At 42.2% G+C, this 9,014-nt stretch overlaps 1 long non-coding RNA gene across 1 annotated transcript in view; it reads right to left on the bottom strand.

Annotated features, from left to right (window-relative positions):
* The window catches only part of LOC102253807, a 16,923-nt gene extending 8,764 nt beyond the window's left edge, over window positions 1-8,159 (bottom strand). The window contains exon 1 of the long non-coding RNA XR_001362452.1: window positions 8,046-8,159. This is a non-coding gene — a long non-coding RNA (uncharacterized LOC102253807). The remainder of the gene's footprint in view (window positions 1-8,045) is intronic.
* Between the last annotated feature and the right edge of the window lie 855 nt (window positions 8,160-9,014).

Raw genomic sequence — 9,014 nt, 5'->3', positions numbered from 1 at the left:
TGAGGCTTCCGCTGCTGAAAGCTGGTATCTGGTTTGTTTGCCGTTCTATAATCGAAACAATGTATAACTTCAGCTCTGAGATCCCGGCAGGCTGAAAGCTGGTTTCTAGGGTTTTGTTTAGCTTCTTATTTGCAACATAGTACATAGTTGCTTAGAGTTGCAACTCAGAGGCCGGCAAGTGAGGCGGGGAACGTTGGAGTCTGCAGTCACTGGAGCAAGCAAGCCTCATGTTCGCTTCCAGCTGCCTGGCTGCCGGCCGCCATCTTGGCTGACAGTTAATTTGCATAAGGATATGCTGATTAGCCAATGGGAAGGGTAGCGGTCGTACGCCAATTACCATGTTTCTCTTTTATTAGTGTAGATTCTACTATTTTTTTCCTGGGTATTTAATTAAATATAGCTTTATATTTTCTATTCCAGTTTCCTTTGGTTTTGGGTGATATTGCTTTCATAATATTTAAATTTAATATTCAGTTAATTTATTTTCAAACTGAAATTTGAAAACAGCATGTAACTTTCTAAATTGTAGTTGTGTCTCATAGTGTTATCAATGGGGTGCTTTCTATGTCCCTATCTGTTTCTGGTGGAAGTGGTGTCCTTGTGATGTTGCAAGGAAAGGAATTCACTGAGACTCGCATGAGAGGATGAGTCATCTTTATTTCTGTGGAATTAAACCCTTGGGTTTCCAATGTCCCATCTCCTTCCCTCCCACCATGGGAAAAGCCCAAGCTTGTCTTCAGCAGGGATAGAGCTAAGAATACCGCCCGGAATTTCTGCTCCATGTTAGAGTCCAGTCCAGTCTAGCATCTGACTAGCTGAGCTTGTGTTCCCAGCTGCAGTCCATGGCGTGTGGGGTCCAAATGACCATAGGCTGTGCGGCTGCTTAAGGCCACATGGCAGGCGAGTGCGGGTGGAGGAGCAAGAGTGTCAGAGCACCAGAGCAGAACCAGAGAGGGAGGACTCTTTGCCTGGGGATTATAAACAAGAGCTTAACCAATTAACCCTTCAAGATTTTGCATGCTTGCAGTGGCTTCATTCCCATCCCACCCCCAGCCAATTATCTTTTCCCAGGTTAGACTGACAGTCAAGCACCTTCCCTATGTCACCCTGACTTCACTGGACATGTGTCTATCTCCCTCTTTCTTGGACCCCCTTCTGCAGTGATTTGCAGGGAATGGACTGGTGGTTCCCCGGAAAGCATAAGTTGCAGCTTCTTGGTGAAGCTGCCCAAATGACCATGCTTATAATATCTGGCCTCCCATTCGCTCTATTCCTATTTAATATTAGTTAGACAATTATGACAATAACAATAGGTTATGATAATAGTTCTCTTTTTTAATTAGTTTACCAATAATTTGTAATTTTTGTTTTCATATGTTTACTGATCAGGGGTATGATATTGTGATTTATAAGAACTACGTATTTGGTCATTCAGATGACCAAAATATATTTCTCATATATATTTGGTCTTCATCCACAGTTCCTGGCTTAGAGCTCCTAAAACCCTTGGAATTTCCTAAGTATTGAGTGACTTTTGGATCCCACCTAACAATGGGGACTGGTTGCCTAGGGAACCGTTCGAGGATTAGAACTTTCAATTCTGCCTTGGACCTCCTAGGAGGGGAGAGGGCCAGAGGCTGAATCCATCATCAGTGGCCAGTGATTTAATCAGTCATGACTATGTAATGACGCCTCCATAGAAATCCAAGAGGACAGTTTCAGAGGAGAGACCTTTTGGTTGGTGAATAGGAGGTGCTGAGAGAAGGGTGAGTCTGAAGAAGGCTTGAAAGTTTCACACCATTTCCCCAAGCCTTACCCTATGCATTTCTTTCATCTGGCTGTTCCTGAGTTATATCCTTTTATAATAAACCAGTAACCTAGTGAGTAATATATTTTTTCTGAGTTCTGTGAGCCACTCTAGCAAATTAATCAAACCCAAGGAGATTGTCTTAGGAACCTTTGATTTATAATCAGCCAGTCAGCAGCATAGGTGGCAATCTGGACTTGGAAGTGGCTTCTGATGTTGTGTGTATGTCAGAGGTAGACAGTCTTGTAGGACTGAACCCTTAACCTGTGGGATCTGATGCTGTTTCCAGGTAGATTATGTCAGAACTAAACAGAATTGAGTTGAATTGTTTGTTGGTGTGGGGCAATACAAACCCCCACATTGGAATTAGTCTCAGAACACCAGAAAAGGGGTTATTGAGAATGTGTTTATTAATTTTCATGTAGTTCAATGTGTTACTTTTATTCATTTAGAATGTTATTGTATCATGATTAGAAAATCATATCCTCTATAAGTTTTATTTTGCTGAATTTATTAACCTTTTTAATGGATAAACACATAATTTGTATAAATAATTCAAGATTGTAAGAAAATTTATATTTTCATTTGTAGAATAAAAAAATTTGTAAAATTGAGCTTGCATGTATTCTCAAACCATTATATTCTTGTTTATTTGTTGATTATTTGATCCTCCCTCTCTCTTGTTCGCCTTCTCTCCCAAGGTCATATTTTATTTATATAAAGGTAATTTTCACCTTCTTCTATTTAGTGCTGTTTGACCATGGAATCAAATTTTTGTGATAATAATGGTAACCCTCCTGCTGTCTTTTCATTTACATTTGCTTCTAATGTAATTGTTTGTTCCTTTATTTTAAACACTAGAGGCCCAGTGCACGAAATCTGTGCATGGGTGCAGTCCCTAGGCCTGGCTGGTGATTGAAGCACAAGTGTCTGGTATGGAAGGTTAGGTCCCAGCTGACCTCTGGGCCCTGGGCAGTACCTGGGCCCTGGGCCCCGGCGAGCCCCTCTCCACTTGAGTCACAGTGCCCAAGTCCCCACACAGAGATGCAGTGAGCATGGCCGGACGCCGTGGGCCGGGGTGCAGCATGGGCCTCTGGACCACCCAGAGGCACTGCACAGAAGGTGGGCAGGCAGCACGCTCTCTCCTGGCCGGCCTTGCGGACTGGCTCCTGTGGAAACCCATGGGGAGCTTGACCAGCCCCTGTGGTCCCAGTGGCTGCGGGCTGGCTCACCTGGAAGAGGCCCTGCAAGTGCAGAGCAGGCTCCTCGCGGGTGCCTGGCACCTGAATGCGGGGGTGTGGGTGTGGGGAGGGGGGGCTTCCCTGGTATGCAAGCCCTGGTGTCCCTGTGGAGGGTAGCAGGGGGAGTGAGAGTGAGCTCTGTGGACACCCCGCATTCTCACTGCACCTCTGTCCCCATCATCCCTGTCCCCAGGTAGCCAGTGAAAGGTTGCAGTCCCCCACCCCAGTGCCGCAGGAGGTTGGTAGCCACCACCTACTCCCAGTTCCCCATCCCAGCTTGGAGCCCAGTCCTGATTGGGCAATCAGGGCCTGCCGGCCACTGGTCGCCATCTTCGAGGCAATTGGTTTGGGCCAGGTTCCCCTCCCCCCCCCTCAGCCCTGGGAGCTGGGTGGTGGCCCTGCCCCCTGCCACCTCCGCTGGTGGCTGTCTGTGGGGCGATTGGTGGGGCAATCGGGCCCACACTTGCACCTGCCTTGGCCTGGCGCCACCCACTCACCTGCTCCACCATCCCGCCATGGTCCTGCTCTCCTTGGGGACCATCGGGGCGAGCAGCACCTCCACTGCTGCCTGCTGCCAGCACTGAGTGACTGATGCCTGCCATGTTCTGTGCCACCCCCTGATGGTCAGCACATGTCATAACGAGCAGTCGAACTCCGGGTCAAACGCCTGGTCGAACAATTTGCATATTAGGCTTTTATTATATAGGATTTTTTTCACCTTGTTTTAGATATGTTCCTTGAAAATATCATATGTTTTGATAGCACTTTAAACTCCATCTTCTGTTTTTACTTCGAAATATATTGCTTGGGCATTCCAAATTTAATGTAATAGCTGATATATATTGTTTTATTCCTTCAATTTGTTTTATATTTTCTATGTATTTTATTTTGTTATTTTCTTCTGTTCTTATTTTTGCAGTTAGTTAATATTTTTAAAATTTCTTCCCTCTTGGTCGGACCTGCATTGCCACCATTTGTCCACCATCCAGAACTGAAATATCATTGCTGACATCTACACATAAGGAACTGTCGGACATTGAAACTTGGACTCAGAACTCTTGGACATTGAAATTGGGACTTAAAACATTTTTTTGTTCTTGAAATGTTATGCTTAAGTTTTAAAATGTTTTGGGTTAAAAAAAATAGAAGCAGGGGCATAGAAAGGGAATGGACTGATAATTCTTGGGGGGAAGGAGGTGTGGGGGGTGTGGGAAGAGACTGGACAAAAATCTTACACCTATGGATGAGGACAGTGGTAGGGGGTAAGGGCATGGGGTGGGGTGGGAACCTGGTGGAGGGGAGATATGGTGGAAAAAAGAGGAACATCTGTAATAATCTGAACAATAAAAGATTTATTAATTAAAAAAAAAGAAATATTCAAACCTGTAAAAAAAAAAAAAAAGAAAGAAAATTTCTTCCCTCTTGTTAAATTTGACATTCTACTATGTTTTTTAATACTGCAGGTGGATACTTTTCCATTCTTAATAGTGATTTTCACACACAAACACATATACATAATATCAAAGTAAAGTAATACATCGGCATTCCACTAACATGCCTTACTTGCCCATTCCCCCATCCCATATGATACTTAAATGTTTAGCAATACTTATTTCCAGGAAGAGACGTTTTACTAATCTTCACACAACCATAGGGTATTTCTAAGATAGTTTAAAAAAATTAGTTGGCTATTATTATAGTTTCTTTTATATGTTTCTTTTCTGTTTCAAGAATCCTGTTTAACTTGTCATTTAACTACAGTAAAACCTCGATATAATGGACTAATTCAGATGAGGGGGCATCCATTAAAGCCGCAAGTCCATTATATTATAAAATAGGTTTTCTGAAGGCGTATGTTAAAAAATTAACAAACTAATTAGTTTACCTGTTTTTTACTTATAGAGACATGTTCATGTAATTAAAGTTAAATATGTATGAAAAGTTTTACTTTACAGGAAAGTTTTCTATATGTATTACAGTAAATTTAAATTTATGTTGAATAGGTCTGGTAAATGGGTGCATTCACCAGTCACTGCCAGGAAACAAATGTACACAGCTGGGGCATGGCTCAGGGCATGTTGGAAGATTGGCCAGCACATGTTAAAACTGCTGCAGAAAGTCATGCCACACAACAACAGAACCAAATACTGTGAGCAATGCAGTGTGGTCACATGTTAATCATTCACCGAACATTATTTACAAGCAGTGAATCTTGGATTAAAATACATAGTCTATAGTTGTAGATATGTAACATTTATTTATGTCGGCAAAATTACTACAGTGTTTTTTCCAATACATGGCCTATATACGAAAATTTGTTTTAAATAACAGTGAATTAATAAAAAATAAAGTGTTAATTTAATTATAAGCAAATCTTGGCAAAGCATTTTTAAATTAATAGGATGTTACCTCACACCTGTCAGAATTGCTATCATCAACAAATCTACAAATGACAAGTGTTGGCGAGGATGTGGAGAAAAGGGAACCCTCCTGCACTGCTGGTGGGAATGCAGACTGGTGCAACCACTGTGGGAAACAGTATGGCGTTTCCTCAAAAAATTAACAATGAAACTTCCATTTGACCCAGTGATTCCATTTCTAGGAATATATCCTAAGAAATCTGAAACATCAATCAGAAAGCATATATGCACCCCTATGTTCATAGCAGCACAATTTACAATAGCTAAGATTTAGAAACAGCCTAAGTGCCCCTCAGCAGATGAGTGGATTAAAAAACTGTGGTAGATCTACACAATGGAATACTATGCTGCTGTAAAAAGGAAGGAACTCCTACCATTTGCAACAGCATGGATGTACCTGGAGAGTATTATGCTAAGTGAAATAAGCCAGTCAGAGAAAGATAAGTATCACATGACCTCACTCATATGTAGAATCTAATGAATAAAATAAACTGATGAATGAAATAGATCCAGAAACATTGAACCATGGAAAAGACAGAGAAATTTCAGAGGGAAGATGGGTGTGGGTAGGAGATTAACCAGGGAACTTATATGCACACTAGGGGCCCAGTGCACAAATTCATGCACATTGAAAGGAACTGTGGGTTGCAAGGCTGTGGTGGGCACAGGGGCAGGTCTCAGCCCATCCTCTGCACCTACACCTGGCCCCTCCCGCTGGAGCCCCTGGTCCCCTGTGTGCCTGCAGCCTCACTCCCGCCACCGCCACTCCCACATGCTAATGGCACTGGCTCCACTTACACCCACTGACTACACGGAGCAATTGGGGCCAGCACCAGCAGTGGGTGTGAGTGGTGGCTCCAGTACCAGCAGCAGTTGTGAGCTCCAGGTGGGACTGCGACACCGGGGAGCAAAGAATTTTCAGTAACAACCAGAGGCTTGCCCTGATGACAGCGACCAGTGCCCCGTCTTGGTCTGGTGCCCCTGCTCACCTGCTCCACCATCCTGTTGTGACCAATGGCCGCCATGTTCCACACACGCCCCCTGGTGGTCAGCGTACGTCATAGTGACTGGTTGTTCAGTTGTTCCTCTGTTTGGTCTATTTGCATATTAGGGTTCTATATATATAATCCATGGTCACAGACAATAGTGTGGTGAAGGCTTGGGAGGGGCGGGTGAGGGGAGGAGAGGGTCCATGGGGAACAAAACAACAAAACAAAGGGGAATCTGTAATACTTTCAACAATAAAGAAAAAAATTAAAAATAAAATTAACTGGGTGTTAATTTTCACATATGATATCCGGGCTGGAAATTTTGTTCATTAAATCTGAAGTCCATTAAATCTGAAGTCCATTAAATCTAGGTTTGCAAATCAAGGGTTTACTGTATAGATATTCAATTACATAAAAAGCATTCATCTAACTTATAAGTACCATAAGAAATAAATTTATCACTAATTTTTTTACATTGTTATTTTCCTTCTTTTGATTTCTCTGTTCTAAATAAACTCGCTTTTGATCAGAACACTTTCTCACATATTTTCTTAGATTAGGGTAGATGTTGTTAATGACATATGAATACTCATGTGTTCTTGAAATATTTTTCTTTTGCTTTTACAGGTGAACATATTTGGCTGGGTTTAGTAGTCTTTTTTTAAAGTTATATTGAGTTTTTATTGGTGTTTCTAAGAATATGTGTTTATAACAGTAAAAGTGTGATAGGTTAACTTAACATATTAAAATAGTTCTATAGCATCTGTTCAGAAAAAATATTACCATTAAAAACTATTCAAGTCATGCAAAACCATTTTTCAGTGTCTTTCAACTGAGAAGAATACTGTTCAGCACACTTCTCCTGAGGTAGTTCATACTGAGCAAGCTTTGTTTTCAGATTTTTATTTTCTTCTGTAAGAGCTTCATATTTCTCTTTCATTTCTGCCAAGTCTAGGTGGAGCAGCTTTATTTCTGGATTTTCTGGGGTAGCAGCTCCTAGGTGATGGTTTAAAAAATCCAAAGCACTATTGGGTTTCTCTGGTTCTTCAGACAAGGTTATACTAATGTAACAGGGAATGGATACGCCATACTTAAATAAAGCAAACCATATTAATCTTAGTAAATGTTAAACCCAGCTTATTACTCTAACCTGATTTTTTTTTATCTCAAAGCAAGAGCTTGCATGTTAAAAGTTTTTAGTATACTAGTACTTCACAGTCCAGCACTTTCAATTCCTGTGTGAACCTAAGGAGCAGCCTCACCTTTAAGGCCCAGTCTGGCATCCATTTCCCAGACTCAGGAATTCACTGACAAAAACCAGATGGCCAGCTCAAGGACACTGCCTACATGTCAACAGCCACTCCTGCTGATCTCTTTGTTCTGATTTTCCTCTCTCTCTCCTTATAAAAACCTTTGTCTGCACTGAATATTAAGATGATTTTTGAGGACAGGAGTCCCGCCCCCACACTCCCCCACATCTTCTCAAGTCACTAACAACTTGAATAAAACTCTTTCCTTCTCATAACCACCTGTGTCATGAGTTTGGCTTTTGTTGCACCAGGCAGCCAAACAAACCTGGTTGGGTTACACCAATACCTTGGTCATTGTATCCAGCACCCCTGACTTCTCCAAGTACCCCTGGAACTGCTTGCATTTGAATCAGCAGCTTTCTAATGGGTCATTGTGATAGTGGCAGTGGTGCAAATGGTGCTGGAGACAGTGGCTGGTGGGCTCTGAGCAGCATTGCTCATGTTGGGAAGAGCGTGCACACCTACCTGGGTATAGTAGCCTTTGATTGTAAACCTTTTCTCTCAGTGGTTTGTGGATCATGTCTCTGTCCTCTAGCTTCCAGTCTCAGCTTACAGATGAGAAGTCCATAATGGTCTGATTGTATTTCTTTTCTTTTTTTTCCAGTATTATTTTATTGTTTAAAGTATTATAAATAGTAGTACATATGTCTCTTTTTTCCCCCATTGACTTCCCGCCGGCCTCCCCCATCTCCGAGCATATGCCCTCACCCCCCTAAGTGTCTGTGTCCCCTGATTGTATTTCTTTTGTAAGTAGGCTATTATTTACTTTAGTTAACTTGACTATTTTCTTTTCATCTTTAAATTCTGAAATTTCACCAGGATATCTAAATTTTTTTCTCCTCATGAATCCTATGTATTATTAAATAAAATTTTAAAATCTAGACTTGGGTGTTCAGCTTGGAATAATCTTTTATCCTATATCAAATTATTACTCCTCTTCTCCTCCTTCTTTTAATTCTTTATTTCCTTTTGGGATTTTATTATTTACTAGAGGCCTGGTGCACAAAATTTGTGCATGGGGGGGTGTCCCTCAGCCCAGCCAGCACCCTCTCCAAGATGGGACCCCTCAAGAGATGTCCGACTGACCATTTAAGCCCAATCCCAGTGGGCCTAAACTGGCAGTCAGACATCGCTCTCACAATCCAGGACTCCTGGCTCCCAACTGCTCACCTGCCTGCCTGCCTGATTGCCCCTAACCGCTTCTGCCTGCCAGCCTGATCACCCCCTAACCACTCCCCTGGCAGCCT

Source organism: Myotis brandtii, unplaced genomic scaffold (genome assembly GCF_000412655.1).
Source record: "Myotis brandtii unplaced genomic scaffold, ASM41265v1 scaffold259, whole genome shotgun sequence".
Lineage (NCBI taxonomy): Eukaryota > Metazoa > Chordata > Mammalia > Chiroptera > Vespertilionidae > Myotis > Myotis brandtii.
This window is presented reverse-complemented; position numbering and strand designations above follow the sequence as displayed.